At 43.0% G+C, this 20,286-nt stretch overlaps 1 pseudogene across 1 annotated transcript in view; it reads right to left on the bottom strand.

Moving 5' to 3' along the window:
- Positions 1-7,219: 7,219 nt before the first annotated feature.
- The window catches only part of LOC146187969 (retinol dehydrogenase 13-like), a 14,764-nt pseudogene continuing 1,697 nt past the window's right edge, over positions 7,220-20,286 (bottom strand). The window contains exons 3-6 of the transcript XR_014707717.1: positions 16,332-16,424; positions 11,688-11,867; positions 9,725-9,834; positions 7,220-7,387 (exon numbers count right to left, since the gene is read on the bottom strand). The product of XR_014707717.1 is annotated as a retinol dehydrogenase 13-like (transcript). The remainder of the gene's footprint in view (positions 7,388-9,724; positions 9,835-11,687; positions 11,868-16,331; positions 16,425-20,286) is intronic.

Raw genomic sequence — 20,286 nt, 5'->3', positions numbered from 1 at the left:
GTTACTTTTATTTCCAGGTGCCATCTGCGAAAGGAAATACATTGTTATTCACGCTGATCAAGTTCATATCTTTAAAGGCTGCTGGGAGCTGCTGCCCCTACAACCGACCACAAAAGAAGCTGCGATGAACTCAGCGCCTTCCTCCAACCTGGGACCTGAGAACACCTTGCCATGGACGCAAAAACAGGAGCACTGAAGCCTAAGAGTTCTGCCTAAATATTTCCATGCCCTGTAACCCATGCGCACCTTATAAATCACCATGCAATGAACCTTTCAACTGTATTAATTTCTGTGCATGGATATTCTCAGCATGCTTTATTTCAATAAAAAGCTACATGAAAAATATCAGCACTGCATACGCATGGGATAGCTTTGTAGTTGCCTATTAGCCATAGCACGAAATAGCAACTAGCCGTAGTGCTGATTATTGAAAAATTCAGCACTATAATGTACCGGATTACCAATTCCTGTGGCTGGATGCCAATAATGCAAAACCACTGGGCAAGATTTGATTGGAAATATTGGGTAGCCGATAAATCTGGCTGGATGCCAGTTGTAAATATCCAGTGAATAAGCATGGAAACAAGATATTGGATGGCCAGTGAGCTTGTCGGGATAGCCGTGATACAACAACCAGTGAGTGAGCTTGGGTGCAAGATATTGAGTAGCCATTGAGTGCCATTGAATGCCAGTAAACAAGGTAGTATGCCAATACTGGTGTTGATAGGAGAGCCAATCGAATTGGTTGGCATATATCTTTGCTCTTTGTGCGCCCCATTCAGAAGCCAATATTGGGAGCAATATATCCCAATATTGGACCAGTGGCGGTCCATTGACGGCGTGCTGCTTGGGTTAAGGTAGAACGTACAACTGCCGCTCCGGCACCGGCTGCAACGGCATTCTTTACGCCACCAGAAATGAAAGCATCCCTGGAGACTGCGTTGGTTCCACCTGCCACTAGGCCACCTCCTATAGTATCCAACGCTGCACCTGCGGCGGTAGCTGCGGCTGCAGCCCCATATTTCTTCTTAGCTTTAGGAGCATGTGGCACAACTGCAGCTCCACCCGGCCGTAGATCAACATTGGGCTTATCTCTCGGTGTGTACGGGCGTACCCGAACCGGCGCCCCAAACGTCGTTCTAAAGGGTCTCGCAACAGTCTCGGTGATGACGGATGGATGGATAGATGGATGGAATATAGGAGCGCCCCCTTTGAAATGGGGTGGTAGCAGTAGCTATCATGCTCATTTTTCTCCCTATATCTTAATTATTGATTTAGAATGGTTAACTAAAGCATTATTCTATTTATTAAAATTTTGTCCCGACATTACTAACATTATGTCACTTCTCTGCTTTTAAGCCACCAGTCTTCCAGTCGTTTTCTGCTTGTTTCCACCGCCGGTTTATTCACCCGGCCACTGTTATCTCTAAACCGCAGAGCTTCAGGAACAGTGATTGCGCCTGCATCAACTTCCGGATGGATACCATTATCTTCGAGTATAATATGGTCAATTGTTTCACTGGAGTTTCCACATAACACATGCGTCATCTCCATTGTTAAATTTCTTTTTGTAGCGGCGTGTTCTAAGGCACCCTGATCTAGCTTCAAAAAGTAGGGCACTGCCTCTTGAGTTATCAAAGAAAGCTTCCTTCCTGATCTGCATTTTCCACTTTCGGTATAATTCCACACTCTGCTTCTTTTCCATCGAATTTATTCAATTTTTACCATCTGTGTTTTTCACCTGTTGCTTAATGCTCTTCATTTGTCTGTCCTTGTGACAAGCATACTTACTAGTTAGTTTCCTAGTTTTTTTCCTCCATCCTCCATTGTGAGTCAACGCTTTTTAAGTACAGGTATTTAAATACTTTAGCTGCCCATCTGTTACTGTCCAATTTCCCCAGGCGTTCCTCATATAATATTTTACTCTGAGCTTCCCGTACTTCGAAAGATGACCAGCCCATATCTTCCTGTACAGCCTCATTTGTAGTTATGCCGTGAGCACCTAGTGCTAATCGTCCAACGGATCTCTGATATATTTCTAATGTCAACTGTACCTCTGATTTTAGGCACAAAGCCGCATTTCCGAAAGTAAGTCCGGGCACCCTAATTCCTTTCCAAATATCCCTGAAAACCTCATACCTATTGTATCCCCACAAAGCCTTATGCTTCATTGTCCCGGCATTCCTTAGCCCTTTGGCTTTAAGTGATTGCTCATGCTTTTCAATGTATGCCAATCCTTCGTTTACCCGTACCCCCAGATATTTATATTCTGCTACTTTAGGTATTTCATGGTCTTGTATTTTAAGACCCTGATCAGTTGTGCCGTTGAAAATCATCAGACCCGACTTAACTGCACTAAAACTGAAGCCTAGAGCGTCCCCTTCGTCTCCGCAATACTTAACTGGAGTTTGCAATTCTTCCAGACTCTCAGCTAACAGCGCAATATCGTCTGCATACATCAAACCGGGGAGGCAGGTTATGACAGGTTAAAACCTAGATTACTCTCTTGTATCCTCCGTTCCAGGTTTATCATATAAAGCACGAACAGCAGCGATGATAGAGGACAGCCTTGTCTTAATCCTTTGCGTACTTTGACATCTTCCGCACTTCTTATTCCTTCCCATGTAATTTCTACTTTGTTATCCCGGTAAATGTCCTGTAGGAACTCTATTATCTCATAACCGATACCTTCTTCTTTTAATACGTTCCACAGGAGTTCCCTGCTTACGTTGTCGTACGCCCCGTTTATGTCCAGGAAGGCCAAATACAAAGGTCTATTTTCCACTCTAGATATTTCGATGCATTGGGTAAGCACGAACAGGCTATCATCTAAGCGCCTACCATTTCTAAAGCCGTTCTGAAGTTCTCCGAGTATCTTGTTACTTTCTACCCATGCTTGTACTTTTAATTTCACCGTCTGCATGGCTAACCTGCACATAACAGATGTTATTGTAATCGGTCTGTAGGATTTTATGTGCATCCTGTCTCCTTTCCCTTTATAAATCAAATTCATTTCACTCTGCCGCCAGCTGTCCGGAATGTGCTTATTCGTTATGACTGTTTGCAGAGCTTTTAACAACGTTTCCTTACTTTTTGGAACGAGTTCACTAATCAGCTTGATCGGAATTCCATCTATTCCTGTAGATGTGTTTTTAAGAATATTTTTTTCTGCCTTTTTACCAGTTTAGTTTGGTCAGTTCTAAGCTGCTTTGTATTCTGCTACCTTGTGTTGCTTCCTGATTTGCGGAGATTACCCTATCGTCGCTCTTAAATGACTCGGCTATAACTATGTAATCTAGTTCACTGCGTTGTCTCCCTTTAAACAATTTCCCTCGTTATCTTGAGTCCGATCCTGCTTTTTTTTATTCTTCTTCCCTAGCCAGCTTATATGGTTCCAGAATTTTCTTGCTCCGCCTCTAGAGACATCGTGTATGTCAGCCATCCAGCGATCGGTGGACTGCCTTATTTTACTTTGGACGAGGGCCTGCACCTGAAGTTTCTTTTGTCGATATGATTCCCATTTTTGGTCGATTTCCTCCTGAGATACCTGTGCTTTCTTTGCCACTCGGTGTTCCCTTGAAGCAGCCCATCGTTGTTCAATAGCTTCCCTGATTTCATTATTCCACCAGCTCCGTGGCTTCCTCTTTCCATTCCAGCAGTTTGCTACTTTAACCTCTTGAATTTTCCTCCTTATGAGTAGTTCTACCTGTTCATAATCCCAGTCTTCCATGGGGCTTTTCTCTATTGCTTCCTCTATGTCTGCTGCTATCTGCGCTATTTTATCGTTGTTTAATTTTGCGTTTACGTTTTGTCTAAGTTCCATTTTTCTTTTCATCAAGGGCCCCATCTGCAGACTAATACGTTTATGATCACTTCCCAGACTACACTCGTCTTCTTCGTCTATTTCCATTTTTGTGACCTTGCTATAAATTTCCTGCGACATTAGACAATAGTCAATTGTCGTCTGCCTGCTGCGGAATTCCCACGTGATTTGGCCTTCGCATTTTGTTTCTCTATTTACTATAACTAGATCGTGTCGCTCACAGAAATCTAGCATTAGCTTCCCGTTACAATCCGTGTATCCATCCAGATCGTCGATGTGGCCGTTCATGTCCCCCAGTAGAATAATACTGGCCCCGTTTCCAAACTGGCTTATATCCTCACTGAGACATTCAACAAGATCCTTGTTTTCTTGCCTGCATTGATGTCCTGTTCCTAAATAAACTACCCCTAGCCTTGTCCTTATGCCGGCAATTGTTCCTGAAACCCAGATATGTTCTTTACAAGATGATTTAATTCTTTGCCAATTTGTTCCCTGGTGTATCAACATACCTACCCCTCCACCCTTTTTTTCCGTTCTCGTTCTGTCACTCCGTTTGTAGCGCTCCTTCACGGAGGGAGTGGGAGTTAGGCCGCGGCTGGTAGCTACTGCCTCGCGAGCCGACGGCACGAGTTGGGGCCCCTGTTTTTGCGGCAGATCGGATGACGTAACTCCGGCTGTAGCGCCTCTCGTGGAAGCAGCGGGAATTAGGCCGCGGTTGGTTGCTACCTCCTCGCGTGTTGACGGCGCGAGTTGGGGCCCCTGTTTCTGCGCAGCTTTGCTTGGCGGCGCGCCAAAGGTCACGCTAAAGGTTAATGTTTGCTACCGCCTCGCTACGCGAAGGGCTGAAAAGTGAAAGTAGTTTTGCTTTCGCAGTAAAAGAAATCAGAAAAAATTGCAACACGTGAGTCGAACAGATGTCTAAGTGGCATCAGTGCAGAGATGAGTCGTGTTAAACCATTGCGCCACCAAACTTTTTTTTTCGCCACCAAACCGACGAGAACGCGGGCCTTTAAACGCGTTTTTATTCGTTTAGACAATATATCCACTATTTGTCGCCAGGTGACGCTGCTCAGAGGAATCACCAGAGCGTCGTCTGCTCGAGTCCTCCTACGGGATATGGTTTGCTAATACGCTGCCGGCGCCGTGGGATCTTGCTCTTTGGTTCCACTGGCCGGTGAGCGATGGACTCCGCCCCCGAACGACGCACCAGTAAGCGCACTCGCTTCCCTCACATGAGTCTACGTCACGGCTTGCGTGTCGCTACTCGCGCGGACTCGCATGCAGATGGCGGTGCACGTGCACAGAGGAAAAAAAAATGCTTTGGGTTGCGCTCCTGTCTAGTATCCCGCAAAGCGCGCGCTGACAAGATACAACAAATTTATTATTTTTTGAGCGCAGCTTTTCGCTTCCGTTCCTGCGTTTCGGAGCGTCATCGCCGTTGTCCCTCGTAACCAGCTCCGCAGCTGGGCCCCCGCGTCCTCCCTCTTCCTGCGTGGCGGTAACCGTGCGTGTTCTCTGATTGCTGCGCGCGATCCTGCCACCCCTGTTCGCCGCGTGTGTACCCCCCCCCCCCCACCCCCCTTTTTCTTCCTGCGTGGCGGCGACGGTGTTCGGTTGCTGAAGCATCGGCTCGCTATCAGCGGACCACGGTGCCTGCATCCCAAGCCGAAACGCAGAGCCGTGTTGTCTTGACTCGCTAGCGGCGTCAGGGGTATCAGTCTGTCTCTGCTGTCTCTTCGCCGTGCAACGTTCCTATGGGCGCTATGGGCCCACGCGCTACCTCCCGCAACCTCCCGATAACTTCATGGCTATCTTCATTTCTCCGACCACAAACCTTCCTTCATGAAAGTCAAGAACTATTATTGGAGTGTTTCTTGAAGGGATATGTGTGAAAAATTAAAAAAAAAGTTGTCTGTAACTGTACATACATGTCTTGCTCGAAATATTTGCCTCAATCTATCGAAAAAGATTAAACAGCCGATGAGCAGCGCTCAAATTTTGCGTTAGGAACTAAGATATACGTCGCTAAATTTTTTTTTCATTTTCTAATGCACCGCGTTAGCAGCTAAACGCGACCTCCGGCAAAGCTTTACGATGTTGCAGTTCATGTGTTAGCTTGTATGTTTCAATGGGTGTATCAAAAGAAAACTTGCAAGTTCAGCTGCCAATTCGTTTGCTCAGTCAACGGGAACCAACAGAAGAGGATCTCACTCTCATTGCTAAACATAGATGTCCACAAGTTCAGCCAGATAAACCTACCGCAAACACACACAGACAGGTTATGCATATATATATATATATATATATATATATATATATATATATATATATATATATATATATATATATATATATATATATATATATATATATATATATATATATATATATATATATATATATATGTGTGTGTGTGTGTGTGTGTGTGTGTGTGTTCTAAGAAGTTGAAGCTGTCGCCCCTACCAGCAAGGTTACGAATGTTAGCCCGTGCTATGAGAGGAAATTTTACGATGGGGGACAGGACGTGCTTGCGCGAAATGTTTTCTCATGTTTCCGCCAGCAAGCGAGGAGCAAAGTCCACGCCAGGACTCACTTCGCCCATTTTCTCAGCAGACCATACTACAACGCCGTCTCCGGCTAAGGCACCGCCACCACGATGGAGCAACATAACTGAACTTCGTGGGAATAGTGATGATACAACATTGCGGCGCGACGAGTCTCCCTATACCCGATTCATTAAGATATTACACTCACTTTACTAAGTAATATGTACCTCCTCCTACCTATCGTCATGATGATGCCTTGCGCCAGACGACGCATCAAAGACGTTCACGTAAACGTGCACTGTGCCTGAATGTATACGTGATGGTATTCGCAGCAATTGCAACCATGGCCAGTGATGTCATCTTTCGTATGCTTTAGGCCGGCGATCAGAAGATAGATTGAAAACTACAAGCAAAGATTCTGCAGCAGCCTTGCGCAATTAGACAGGCTAATGTTTGCTGGTTCCTCAAGCATGCGTATTCCACAGCAGGCCGGCCCGGAAAGTAGGATACTAATTCAGGCGAAATGTCAAAACAAAGGCTGCGTCATATTAAGGCATACCTATAGAAAACTTCCATGGTCGAATATATCTCTGGGTCGCACAGAACGGTTTGTATTTAATAGCCCAGGCTCAGCTACAAAACGCTCAAACAAACAAACCGCCCTGTTAAGTTTAAACCACGCATGTAGCCATGGACGCATAACGTCTGAAGAGCCAGCACTTGCACGGAGTGACTTACACTTACTCCCAACAAGTGTCAGTAGCACTTTGAGTCGAAACGTAACCGGCTTTGGTAATGAGACGCAGTATGTAAACAAAGAACTTTGGCACTAGGTAATTCAAAATTCGGGTCAAGAGAGTCCAGTCATTCGCTGAAATATCTTCCACAGTGCCCGTGCGTCTTCTACCGTTCCTGGCGCTATAAAAGGCTTGCAGTCAGTGAACATCTTCCCGCTGAATCCTTCGACTTCTTCCGAGACAGCCAGGTGCACCGACGTCTGCGCTCCATCTTCAACGCTCTACCGGAAGAAAAGGAGAAGCACTTTGGAGACCTTGACTAATTCCCGCATGTGGTGAAGCATACGCGTATACTAATAATTTTTCATCCATCAATATAAAAGTTTTTCGCCAACAAACAGGCCTAACACGATGAGCCTTAGTAAAATATATTTTGTTTTTGATTGGAGGGCTGAAGTGTGGTTTTCAAGCAGCGTTTATAAACAGAATATGCAGCAAAGTCACACCGCAATCAATTTTTTTTTTTCATAAGTGTAGCGGCGCCCATAATGGTAACGCCTTTGGGAGCCTCTACTCCCCCGACCAGCTACTAATCTCGGAGCGTCGTATTTCTCTAGTAGCCTATTTTAAATCACTATGGTTCCGAACAAAATGCGTAGTTTAGAGGCAGCCTTCTCCAATGTTCTCGGTATCAGCGCGCGTAGAAATAAAGGAGATTTAACTATTTAAGCGCGAGCTTTAACTTTTTTTTTGCCAGTGGTCGTCACAGTGCGTAGATAATAATACGGATACTAGAGCATTCATTCTGCGCCGTAACCCTGCCCGTGCCGATTAAGTGCCCCAGAATAAAGTGGTTGCTGATATTCAGCGAACGTCTATTGATATTCACTAGCGTCAGTTTGTCTTCACTAGTGTAGCCTCCTGGATGCGACGCCGACAAAAACTATCATATGATATTAGTAGAGTAGCCTGTTTACTAACATAATAACAAAATTGGTTCAGATTTCGGCAATGCAGCAAAAAAAAAAGAGAATTCTCTATGGTTTCCAGCGAATTGTAGCCAATAACTCAAAAATGGTGTACTGATTTCGACAAGAGTTAGTTTCAGTTACTATAAATATTGCTCTAGCGGCAAGGGACAAACCAAGCCAAGTACGCGCAGACAGAAGAATAGTCAGGTCGTTACGAGGGTAGAACGTCGTTCCTTATTACCGCCTTGTAGCCTTCTCAAAATATGAAATGCTACCGCACCTATATACTATCAAAGGTTCATGCGCCCCTCTTTTTCTCGAAGGGCCACGAGAAAGGTACGCCCGCTTACTGTCCTACATCACGCTACAATTACCGCTGTTTGTTTTGTTAGGACTGCCATGAATATCCTTATTCGCTGCAGACACCTACACAGCATTCCAGCTGATGAATGAGATTTCCTGTGTTGTGATATCGAGGATCATGTTTGAAATGGCGACATGTGATTCAGATTTTAAGTGCACATTAGCAAGCGACGGTTTGGCACCTAGGCTTCCAAGATATCTTGGTTGTTCCCACATTTGGAGAAGTGCCCCAGATCACCGTATAGAAATAACAATTAGATTGCTTACAGCACACTAAAAGAACAAAATAAGCCTGCTCTTTGAGCTGGCACAAATGCAGCACTGCATCCTTGGCGCAGTTCACAGGAGATGGCTTTATGAGACACGGTGCGGTATAGCTCTGCTGATCTTAATAGCGAATGTGTGGGTGGAGCTACCGTTGACGGCACATTCGATAGTTCAAGTTCAGATTATATTTTCCGAAGTTAGATTGTCAGTGCAAGTGATGAATCAAACAATTTGTAACAAGATACGGTAATCGTGCACCCTGAGCGCTAAGTTAACGAGCGACATTGAAGTTCATGCCAGTTATTTACTCGAATTCTTCCTCTTTGTCGAATGCAAAATGCAATGTGACTGAAAAAGCCTGTATTTATAAATATCTTTAATTGAACATGCAGATATAGGTAGCAATGGCGGCCAGCTTTTCGCATGTGTTTGATACAACTGTTTCAAAGGAAACAGCAAGCCAGGAACTGGACAGAGAATAGGAGACCAGCGCACGTACAGGCACATACACAAAGAGCCACGCGTAGGCGCACGCACGCACGCACGCACGCACGCACGCACACACACACACACACACACACACACACACACACACACACACACACACACACACACACACACACACACACACACGCACACGCACACGCACACGCACACGCACACGCACACGCACACGCACACACACACACGCACACGCACACACGCACACATCGCAAAACGGTAACGGATAAGAAAAAGCACATGCAAAATATTAAGGAAAACTTTTAAGGCATTTTCAAATTGCTAACTAAACTCAATAGAGAGAGAGAGAAAATTTTTGTTAGCCACCCCCTTCACTCCCCAACAAAAAAAAAAAAAAAAATGACGGGAAGAAGGCTTTAGCTCAAATCCCAATTCTTTCCGCTAACCATCAACAGCAATCCCTTGGACAATTTCTCGGTTAGGGCTGTTATCACCTCTGTCAAATCAGGCATGTTAAAGTGGCCTCACATTCTGTGATTTCACTTTGATGCTCACCTTTCCAAATACATGCAAGAAAATGTTCATCATTCTTGTGTAGAGGTCGCCATAACGGTCCGCAAAAGAGGACTTCACGACTCCTGGATGACAACAGTTTGCTGTCACTCCTATATCAGTGGATTGAAAGAAGAAATAAAATTACATAAATGTTTTGTTAATATGTAGGAAAATTATACGCAGAAAAATAAGGCAAATATCGGCAATTTATCGTTCTTTAACATACAGACAGCGGAAAAATGTGACAGGACTTATATGCTTCATATCCAGAAGTGTAATTCAAGAAAGCGACTTTCAACCAATATTTGTAGCTGATGGCTAGAGCTTTATTCATGTAATTTTAGCAGCGCGCGATTCAGACAACAGCTGAGATACAAAGGCAGTAGTAAGAAGTGGTGCATAATATATTATTGCAGTGCGGTTCGATTATGCGAAAGTTTAGAAGAGAATTAAAGTTGGGCAAAAAACTTCCTTGTTAAAAATCTTGATGATTTTAAGGTTTCCAAGATGCAGCTATCAGATAAATTCTAGATGTGCGCTCGCACATGCGCACATGTGCAGTTTCGCGCCGTCTCAATGTTGAAAAATCAAAGATCTAAACAGGGAAGGATGTCACCGCGAACGTTTTCTCGAAGTAAAACAAACGAGTTTTTTTTTTTTTTTTTGCGATGTTTATTACCTCGGACCATAAAATCATAGTATACGGAGGATGAAGTGTATGGTAAAATAAATGCAAAAAAGGGGTTAATTGATGTAAAGTCCAGGAGTGAACGATGACGCGATGTTTGCGTCCACCCGGTATATGACGACAGATTGTGGGTGCAGCGGCCAGCTGCCACCACGTAAACACCAGTATTTTTATTCGTTTTTCGTTTCGTCCACATGCAGTAATATTGACCTTTTTCTATTTGATTATTTTATTTCATGTTGATCTCGCTAGACCCCAACTACTAAGGGCACTATGACGGAAGCACACTGAACAAAAACAGCAAAAAAGACAGTAATCGTGATCAAGGCAATGAACACGACAGCAGACACAGTAAACAAGAGAGTAATCGACAAGACTGCTGCGACAAGATCACTAACGGTGGGCAACCTACCTGCAGTGGGAGAAGAGAAAATGGAATGAACTCGAGGAAATAACATAACCGCTCTTTCTCTTCACACCTAAGAGCGCTGTGATATTGACCTCCGACGCTCGCTCAGTGCCCTTGACGTGGGCACGGGGAATAACTGCTTTGACGATGTGTGTGCGTCACCCAAAGCGCAGAGCGCTTTTTCTAGCCGGCGCAGCTTTCCTCCAGACATTACCCACACGCTAGAAGGCACAATTGCCAACCCGTTTTTATGTCCTTCGGTGCGGGCCGGGTTGTGCGCTTTTTTATTTTGTTATGATTTCTCTTGCAAATGTACTGTCATAGTTTTGCGGCAATTTTCACGCTTTAAAATAGTCACACTCTACGTTTCCTGTAAATGACCGGCCACCGCGCCTTCTGCGTAATAAACGATAGGATAGCAAAAACAAGATGACGGTCTGCCAATAGCGGGGCTGATCAGCCACGCATATTTCTAGGGACCATGCATGTGTTTTATTTTTTTTTTATTTCTCCTTTGCAAAGATTTGTCAAACATTTCACAAATTTATTTTAATGTGAATGGCTATTTTTCTTTTTCATTTGCGAAGATTTGTCAAACATTTCACAAATTTATTTTTATGTGAATGGCAATTTTTCTTTTTCCTTTGCGAAGATTTGTCAAACATTTCACAAATTTATTTTAATGTGAATGGCTATTTTTCTTTTTCCTTTGCGAAGATTTGTCAAACATTTCACAAATTTATTTTTATGCGAATAGCAGCAGAAATTCTTATTCCGTATGTTCCTGAAAAATTCTTTCCTTAATAATTTAAAAATGCAACCAATTTTATGCTCTGAAATCCAATCATTAAGCACAATCAGCTTACCGCTTCCTGCGAGTTGCTGAGCCAGCTCCTTTGTGAAGAGCATGCAGTACAGCTTTGCGCTCGCGTACACCCTATTTCGGTTATACCGCTTGAAGCTGACATCTCCATCAAATGTGCCGAACCAGTGTGCAGCGGAGCCTACGTTGATAATACGGCTCGGAGCACTCCTCTTCATAAGCCCTGGGAATGTTTGAATACTATTAAAATTTAAAACTTTTCATCATCATCATTTCTCTTCTCTTAATGATCCCTAACACGCGTCAATACATAAGGGGGAGCAGAAAACGAACAATAGGAACATTTGGTATGTGACAGTCAAGAAGTCGAACACAAATGTTGGAAAGGCACAACATAACAGTGGACAATCATAGGTACACTCTGGCCATCACGCAATATGACGAGCAAAACGTGAACACTGTATTGCAGCTAAGGGTTCATCAATTAGGAAATATGTCACAATTGCGAGACAGTTCTTAAAAAGTGACGGGCACTACGTACTCTGTATGTCGGAATAAATGTAAAATAACATAAAAGAAGGTTCTTGAATTTAACCGGATCGCGCTCAGATGCAATCCTTTCAGACAGCTCATTTCATTGTTCAATGGCGGATGGCAGGAAAGATTAATGAAAATCATTAGTGGAGCCGTGTAGAAGCTTAGGCTTAGACTGTTATAATGACGACGCGATGTTCTATAGGAAGGAGGTAGAAGTGTACAAGCAAGTAAGGAAATTTGTAGTATATCTTGTAAAAAAGGCAGATTTGGGCAATTGTATGACAAAAAGACAGTGGCGATAAGGCCGTGGCCATAAGTTAAGTGATCATTTAATGACAGTAACACTGGTCCTTCGGTCATAACATAATAAACGAAATTCTATCCTGGATAATACATATGAAGCAACACGACAGCTTCTGTTATAGCCATCTTGTCTTACTGTGGTATAAAGAGCAACCAATTCTTTTTTAGAAAGAGCATGATATATAAAAACAGCAGGACGGAAAAGTACTTTCTAGCCTGCCTCCTACGATTGTGTCAATTTCTTGTAACTCTTGAAGCGCGTCTGTGGACAAATCAACTGCTTTGGCAGTGACGACTTTCAGCCCTCATTAACTGATAAGCCGTTTTTCTATTTTCTGGCTATAGTAGTTGTAACCTGGAAACTAAATTTGTGCCATGACACTTATTACCCTTTAAATCTTTGGAACACGGGGTAGCATTTGCCTGATTTCACGAGATTTGGTGGCCTTTCGAGCCCCCGGGAAGTCTCTCCTACACTCCTGCCAGGAAAAAACTGCTAGAATTTGCGAAGTCCAAAAAAACCGCCTACAAGTTAAGTGTTGATAAACTTCGCATGGGCGATTTAGTCTATATTTATGACGCTGATGTTAACCAAGTAACCGAAGTTTCAAGTTAGCCACGACGTAAAACCAATCGAGTTATCAATACCCCAGTCCAGCCAACTAGCGATATCATTCCATGTCCTCCGCTCCTTTTCTCATTTACTAACATACGTAGGCTTTTCCCTAAACGCACTGAACTATGTTCATATCTCGATAATAGCAACTGCGACGTACTGCTTTTAACAGAGAATTGGTTGCGCCCTGACGTTAGTAGCGAAGAAGTTCTGCCAGATAGCAATAAATTTCAAATTTACCGTGAAGATAGAACGAACAAAAAAGGTGGTGGAGTATTAATCGCAGTTAAAGACAACATTCAGTCTTTTCTTATCGATATCCCTAGTGCAGTAGAAATCGTATGGGTAGCAATACAATCCCGCTTGGGTAACTCTATTTTGGGCGTCTGCTACAGACCTCCGGACAGTCCCCCTAAGTTTGTGCCCGACCTTCATGACAATATCATTGCCATTAGAAATAAGTTTCCTAAGTCTGACATCTTTTTGTTTGGAGATTTTAATTACTCTGACATTGATTGGTGTAACTTATCTTGTAATTCCTCTGCTTCCAATGAATTCGCACAACTTACACTAGACTTTTCTTTTGTCCAGTTGGTAGACCATCCTACACGAGAAGCTAATATTTTAGACCTTATCTTAACTACTTCTCCGCACAGGGTCAGGCACATTATTTTTGATGAAGGATTCAGCGATCATAAACTTCTACAGTTATCACTTAATGCTCCTTTTTTTCACGTCGCGCTCAACCTAAACAAATCCTAAATTATAACAAGGCTGACTTCAACGCTATAAATCGTGGTCTGGAATGTTTCTCTGAACAGTTTTTTCACGATTTTTCCTCCCGGTCTGTTAACAAAAACTGGTCTTTGTACAAGGAAAAAATGACAGAACTCGTGCGCAATTACATTCCTCTAATAACGTTTCGTGTTAACGTATCTAAACCTTGGTTTAACAAATCACTTCGTACATTAAAAAACAAGAAGAAACGTCTTTTTAAATCAGCGAAGCGACTTTGCACGCAGTATTCGAAAACACAATATAAGTTATGTGAAGCATCCTACTGCCATGCCGTCCGTAAGGCGAAGCGCAAATTTATGTCACATGATCTTCAATCGCTCATGAAAAATAATCCAGCCAAATTTTGGAAAACCATCTCCCCCCCATCACGCACATCTGACAATATTTCTTTACTAGATGCAACCGGATGTCCAATTCCTCAGGACAGCTGTGCAACAATTTTTAATGATTTTTTCACATCCGTTTTCACTAACGAAGACCATTCCAACCTACCTAGCCCACAAGAAACCGATTTCCCTTTCATGAGTGCAATAGACATCACTATAGAAGGCATTGCATCTCTAATCAAAAGTCTCAAAATATCTACTTCTTCAGGATTAGACGGAATAAATACCAAAATTCTAAAACATACTGTAGATGCCTCTAGCCTCATCCTCTGTCATATTTTCAAACAGTCATTAGAAACTGGCGAAATTCTGCATGACTGGAAGATTGGTCAAATAATCCCCGTGTATAAATCTGGTAACAAACACTCTGTCAGTAACTACCGCCCCATATCGCTAACAAGTGTTCCATGCAAATTACTAGAACACATCATTGCATCTAACGTTGCCTTCCACCTGGAGCGAAACGGTTTCTTCTTCGCACACCAACACGGTTTCAGAAAAGGGTTTTCCTGTGATACACAATTATTAGAATTTACTACTGACCTCTTTAAGAACATGGACGAAAATTGCCAGACTGACTGCATGTTCATTGATTTCTCTCGTGCATTCGACCGCGTCGCCCACTGTCGCCTCATAGCTAAATTGTCACTGCTTAATTTAGACAACCTAACACTCTCTTGGATTAGAAACTTTATATCATTTCTCAAGCAGTTCACTGTTTTCAATAACTTTTCATCTCCCCTTAGCGATGTCACACCTGGCGTTCCTCAAGGTAGCGTCCTCGGTCCTTTATTATTTTTAATATATATTTCACATAAGATCATCAGTTCGACTGTTTGCTGATGACTGCATAATTTATCGTAAAATCCGTTCTCTCACTGACCATGTCATCCTTAAGCAGGACTTGGAGTGCGTAACTAACTGGTGCAGATCTTGGCAAATGACACTTAACACGGAAAAATGCAAAATAATGACAGTCAGTAGGAAGCATTCCCTCTCAACCTACGATTATTCACTCAACAGGATTTCACTAACCCGCACATCTTCTTATAAATATCTCGGCGTTCATCTTATCAAAAATCTTTCATGGGCGACGCATATTGAAAATATAACCGCCAAAGCATCGCGCACGCTCGGCTATCTAAAGCGAAATCTACATAGCGCACCTATTTCTACTCGTAAGCTCGCATTTCTAACTTTCGTTCGTCCTCAACTAGAATATGCATCAGCCACCTGGTCACCACATCAAGAGTATCTAATCAAATCCCTAGAAGCTATTCAAAACCGTGCAGCACGTTTTATTTCCCATGATTACAGCCGCTATACTAGCGTGACTAACATCAAGTTGTCCTTATCGCTCACAAGTTTACAATCACGTCGGGATATCGCGCTTATCTGCTTGCTACATAAACTAATCTACTGTCACCATGCATCAACAGTTCCACTTACTAGACCGACTCGCACCTCCCACCGCCTGAATAATAAAATAAGTTTTCAACGTCTATTCGGCCGAACACATGCATTAAACTTCTCTGCCTTGCCACGGGCTATAAAGGGTTGGAATGGTCTTCCCGAACGCATCGCTAACATATCTGACCCACTAAAATTCAAAAACGATTTGAGTACCTTTTTGCAGTCAGAATAACTTTTTTATATTGCGTTCACTGTGTGCAGGTTGATTTCGTCCAATGCCGCTAACTATTGTATAATGTCATAATCCTCTGTTTATTACTTCCCATGCATGCTCTAATACTTATTTGCAGTTCCAGTCCTGTATTACTGTTAACTTTTGTATTTTAAACTATGTACCATTGTTCCTTTTGATACACTGTAACCCCTCCCCCCACACAATGTTCCATGTTTGGAACCTGTGAGGTATTTGTATAAATAAATAAATAAAAAGCACGCCTCATCTCCTAATTAATAATTTGTCGAACCCAGTTCCTAAATGTTCCAGAGCCTGGAAGACGAATATTGCAGAAAAGAGCTATTTTCGCTAGTGCTCAGTAATTTAACTATTTAAAACATCCTTCTATGTGCAACTTACCGAGTAGGAGGTTCGTCAGTAGGAAGTGGCCCAGATAGTTTGACTGGAAGGTGACTTCGAATCCATCTTCCGTCTCCCTTCTACAGGGAGGAGCTATGAATCAAAATTTGAACTGTTTTAGCATATATATATATCCCAGTAACTGATCACTCTGCCTTCTATTATTTTTTCTACTGTAGAACATTGTCAGTGCCCTCTTTTCGGCCGAACCCCAGGGGTAGTTTCTTAACAGCCTCCCTTAAGGTGCGAAACCCTATCCTTATGCGGATAATTTGTACAGATACAATAAAAATACATCTATGGGCTCTCAGAAATACATCATTCAAGGGAGAAAATTATCATGAACATTGGTGGCTGTGTCATAACCATCGCACCTTAACTCGCCGCTGCAAGCAGCTAGAATTGTTTTAAAGTATGGTCAGAACCACACATTAAGCATGTTTTCAACCTGATCTTACTATCCCCGGGGTTCCATATATTTCGCAAGAGAATCGGTTCCATCGTTCTCACAAAAGGGCAGCTTGCATATTAGTGTATTTTGCTGCCTTTGTGGTTCACAGCAAGATACAGCAAGTTCACAGCAAGTCTTTGAATGGTTCTGGTGAAGAAGGAATAAGTACAATAGTTGAGAAGTTTCCAGAACAAGAAGAAATATTAGTTCGTCGTTTTGCAGCATGCTTCTATATGCTTTACATAAAGCAGACAGCCGGGAACCTTATCCATGGTAATCTTACAGAGGACTTCAAAGATCGCAAAGAACACACAAACTCCCCTGAACGCCGCATATATGGCAAATACAGCACTGATTTGGTTCTACAACTGTCCCTAAGCCATGCTCAATGCCCAAGTGACTTGAGTAGTCTGGTACTTCTCCATGTTAATTTTGTGTAAAAAAAGCAACGGTAAGCTTACCGTTGTGTGCTTCTGGTACCTTGCGTTCTTCGTTTTATTTTTACCGTTAACTGAACCACGGACTGTCTTTCTAAGAAAGAGATATAAGTTAACAATCAGCAGAAGGCGTGCACGGCTGCTGATAGAAACGGGACTCATTTCCAGCGTACCGCCGCTGTTCGCATTGCCGTATAACCACCATGCGAAAGTACACTTTCAGCGTTTTTGCTCCCACCCTCATGCACGCTTCACTAAATCTTGTTATTTGGAGGTGTACAACTAGAATGTGGCAAAGCATGAAGCGAAAACAGGTCAGAGATGTGACACACAGACTACAACCCATATGCAGAAGAAAGCGCACCGAAAAGACGGGACTCACTTCCAGCGTAAACCGCCGCTGACCGCATTGCTGTAACCACCGTGCAAATGTGCGCTTTCGGTGTTTTCACTCCCACCCTCAGGCATGCCTCATTAAACCTTGCCCTTTTTCAGGTGTTCAGGTGTCGAACAAGACTGTGGCAAAGCATCAAGCGCAAACAAGATGGAGGTGCGACACTCAGAACGCAACTCATAGGCAAAAGAAAGCGCACCGAAAAAGTGAAAAAGAAACTCGTCGTACGTTAATGCGGTGATCATCAAAGTAAGCCATTCCCTTGTACGATAGATTCGCCGATCAAGTACCGACGCGCGCAGCTGCATTCTTCCTAATCTACCCTGCATCCATTATTTCATGTATATAATGATTCCTGCTTCTCGCCTCAACAGTGACGGCCGCGAAAAATGTTTTGCACGATTTACTAGGCCAGCCATATAAGTGTTCACACAAGTTGCCCTTTCTTGGTCGTGCCATGGTGCGCTTGTGTTCTGCTAGTCTTTCATTCAAACATCTGCCGGTTCGCCCTATGCCTACTGGCCACAAATCAAATTATTATGCTATGCTGCCCTGTGTGTGCTGCGCACTTTGCAAATTTATTTTCTTCCCTCTTAGTGCACCCCTTTTAGCGAATTGGAACAGGCAGTCGTGATTCTGCTCAATTTTAGCAACTTGTCTCGGGCAGACAAAAACCGCCTCTCATTTGCCTTCTGGGCCACCCTCTTGTGCCTATGTAAATTTCATATACTGAATCACCGCCGGCTATTAACCGTGGACTGCTCGGAACAGATCTTTCGACACTTCTCCACTAAGCTTTCTGTCGCCAAAATAAGCAAATCTTTGAGATAACCAGCCTCAGAAAAGTGAATGACCTGTTCGCAAAGGCTGGTGGGCATCCACAAAGGAGAATATTTTTTTATGGCGCTGATATAGTTCGTACGCATCGGTGTTGTTAAGTAGATCTCCAATGATAACAACATACAGATTTATCGGTGATATGCAATTTTTGTTGGCCTAGTGTTTTAATAAAGGGCTATCGTAGATTTAAGAACATTCAATTTACTCGTTGCATTATTTTTCATAAATTTAATGTGGTGGTCCCAAGGTAGCCTAAGAGTTACATGTAGCTATAGGTATCTATGCTCTTTAAAACGCTGCAGTACTATATGCGGCTGAAAAGAAATGCGAATAGCGGAGCGCATGATATTCCGTGCCCTCAGTGATGTTTAGCGTAGACATGCCTGCACTAGGATCAGTGTCCAACTTAGATATTCTTTGGTTATCGCTAAGCGAATCGCAAGCTTATTTAGTCTCCGCCATGGCAATGAATAGCTTCAGTTCTAGCACGCACTATATACCCCATGCGTGTTCTGGGCCTGATTTTGGCCAGCGTGTGAGATAAATCACGTAGAGGCACTTCCAGACGATCCCGTGATTTGCATGTAATAAGTACCTAAAAGAGTTAAGTGCGTGCCACGCCTCGACGAGTGCATTGACCTGCACGCGAACGAAAAAAAAACAAACAAACAAACAAAATAATAAAGATATAGAGATGATTGCTAAGGATGCTCAGTATAAGTGCTGTATTCGACCACTGCAAAAATTAGTAAGCTACTGGCTCCAGCCTTATATTAGTTTTCTGTGAAAATCATGCTAAAAATGTCCGACCACTTTTGCGCTGGTCAAACTTTATGTTCAGGATAGGTAGGCGGAGCGATATCGCTTGCGAGAGTGATATCTCAGCTCTCATCGGTTTTCTATCGATAGCCAAAGCTAATCGGAGTTAGACACGCTCCCTGAAACTAGACGGTTACGCTTACTGTAGAGAAAGCCATGATTCCCGTTGTTCCCATTCCGTTTTATCGCGGCAATGCATTGCGATTTGTAATGTATTGAAAGAGAAGAGGTTCTTTTTGTCTACGAAGTTTGTTTTTTTTTTGTTACTGGCAGACATCTGGCATGTGTTACTCCAATCGCATTGATTCTGAAACTGGTGGTTAAGTTTTACCTGATCATCACCGAAATGTTGCGCAGAACCCAGTAGTAACCTTCATTCAGGGTAGCGTGTTCTCTTCACGGCATTACTTATAAGTAACTGAAAGAACTATTTGCCATTGGAGCTTCGCAATCAACTGGGAATAATGAGCTTCTTTGAATTAGTGTCTCACATTTGTGCAATAAAGAAACACCAATAAGCGGAAGTGAACCATTTTTGTTGCGTTTATGTCCAAAGTTCCATTTGGATATTGACTACCCTTATTATTATAATAGCGCGCGAAACAATGCCACAGCACGGTGAAATTGGAAGTATTTTCAAGCAAAAGCAAGTGCAGCTAAGTGTTCCCTGAGTCCTGAGTGGCTCAGAGAAACCGCTAGGTGGGACTTATGGCATGCTTACTAACGGGGAATAAAAGTTTGCGTTTGCGAAAACTAATATCTCATACAGCACCCTTTTCTGTGTCACATTATATCGTGAGACTAAAGCTTAGCTGAAAACTATCTTTTTAGCAATACCTAATATTATTTGGCGATGTCTATAGCAATAGTGATACAGGAAAGGAAAGGTGCACTTGTGGACACCTTAACAGCGCCGTATAATGGATGGGAGGAAGTTGGAGTGATAGAAAGAAGGAAAGATGTTCCGTAGTGGAGGGCTACGTATAAATTTCGACCACCTGGGGTTAATGTGCA

Source organism: Amblyomma maculatum, chromosome 5 (genome assembly GCF_055883805.1).
Source record: "Amblyomma maculatum isolate TAMU_Amacu chromosome 5, ASM5588380v1, whole genome shotgun sequence".
Classification (NCBI taxonomy): domain Eukaryota; kingdom Metazoa; phylum Arthropoda; class Arachnida; order Ixodida; family Ixodidae; genus Amblyomma; species Amblyomma maculatum.
The sequence above is the reverse complement of the archived record's forward strand: the minus strand, read 5'-3'. Positions and strand labels throughout refer to the sequence as shown.